We start from the raw sequence: 1,823 nt of genomic DNA on the forward strand, positions 1-1,823 counted from the left end.
TGAGATGAATCAATTGGTGAAAAAAAACCACATAGTTGCTTATTTAATATAAAAAATTATTCATTTTGCATACATATTTTTTCAAAGCAACTATGTGTTTTCTTTCCACTAATTGATTCATCTCATTATTCTGTTCATAAAAGTATTAAGGTATGGTTATCAAAAAATTAATAGTTTACGAATTATTTAATATTTTATGTCAATATGTGCCACAATGAAATATAAAATATCTCGTAAACTATTGGTTTTTTGATATCGCTACCTTAATACTTTTATATGCAGAATAATTAGAGGAATCATATTGTAAAAAAAATTCATATAATTCCATTTAAAAAAATGATCATGACCTTCAAATAACCTTGAAAATCGACCTGAAGGTAAAAACTGTTAGCACAGTTAGATGTCCCCCATTGTCCTCTACAATTTTTGTCTAAACCATTTTTTTGTATTTGGCGTATTTTTGGAGATATTTGGATCTGTCACTTAAAATGACTCACCCTGTATATGTATATACATATATATACATGTTTTAATACAAGAAAATACATTGATGAAAAACACAGAGCACAATAACGTACCTGGAGATTGTATTCTTATATGTGTACAATCAATGGCAGAAATTACTTTTGGAAATGCAGCAATATTAAAAAAATTTCTCTGAGTTCGTAAAATGTCTTCTTGTGTTTGTAGTAATTATATTGTATGTAAATGTTTGCTAATGAAGCTATAACTTCAGACAATCTTACCATTATTCTTGAAACTGTAGATTTATCCATTCCACCATATTCACCCATTGTTATAAAAAATCCATTAGTCGCGTATAAATGTAAAGCAATGAGCAATTGTTGCATTGGTGTTATTAGATTATTTCTAGAAGAGTAAAATTATTTCTTCTTTTAATAATAATTTTTTTAAAATGTGTTCTCTCACATAAATAATTATAATGTAATTGTTAATAATATTTGTAATTAACATATATTACAATTGTAGCATATTGCGTGCGTGCGTGCGTGCGTGCGTGCGTGCGTGTGTAACTTTATGTTAAAAACATTTTGTAATATGTAATGTTATTAAAAACGTGTAAAAAATTTTGGATTAATAAGAAAATTTTACCTGTAATGTGTATACTACAGGCGATCTTGAATTTGTTCTAATATATTTATAACGGATTGTTTTCGTAACGTAAATCTTCTAAAACAATTCAAGTCGTCATATTTTTCAAAATAATTAGCACGTATATGTATATTTCGCAGTATTCCATATATGGGTGGATCCATATATTCGTTCGGTTTTTAAAGGCTAAAATGAAACAAGTTTTTTTCATACAAAGGATGAATTTTAATCAATGATATATTCTCCGTTTTTGTTGATGACCACTTGCCATCTTTCCAACAATTCATTATTCCGCTCTCATAGAAGGTCTGGGGCTTAGAGGCGAAAAACCGGTCGAGATACGTTTTCACAGCTGTCTGATCAGCGAATGATTTCCCGTTGAGGGAGTTTTGCAGGGACCGGAACAAGTGGTAGTTGGATGGCGCAAGGTCTGGTGAATACGGTGGGTGAGGCAAAACATCCCAGCCAAGTTGCACTAATTTTTGCTGAGTGATTATTGCGGTGTGGGGTCTGGCGTTGTCATGGTGGAATATGACACCTTTGCGATTGACCAGTTCTGGACGTTTCTGTCGCAATGCTTGATTCAATTTCGTTAGCTGCGTGCAGTAGACCTTCGAATCGATCGTTTTTCCCTGAGGAAGCAGCTCGTAAAACAGCACACCACGATGATCCCACCATATGGATAGCAAAATCTTCTTCGGATGCAGGCC

General features: G+C 32.3%; 1 pseudogene; it reads right to left on the minus strand.

The window, feature by feature from the left end:
- Positions 1-546: 546 nt before the first annotated feature.
- The window catches only part of LOC108731829 (putative nuclease HARBI1), a 2,044-nt pseudogene continuing 767 nt past the window's right edge, over positions 547-1,823 (minus strand).

The sequence above is a fragment of the Mycetomoellerius zeteki genome, unplaced genomic scaffold (assembly GCF_001594055.1).
Source record: "Mycetomoellerius zeteki isolate Tzet28-1 unplaced genomic scaffold, Tzet1.0 scaffold1381, whole genome shotgun sequence".
In the NCBI taxonomy this organism is placed as follows: Eukaryota; Metazoa; Arthropoda; class Insecta; order Hymenoptera; family Formicidae; genus Mycetomoellerius; species Mycetomoellerius zeteki.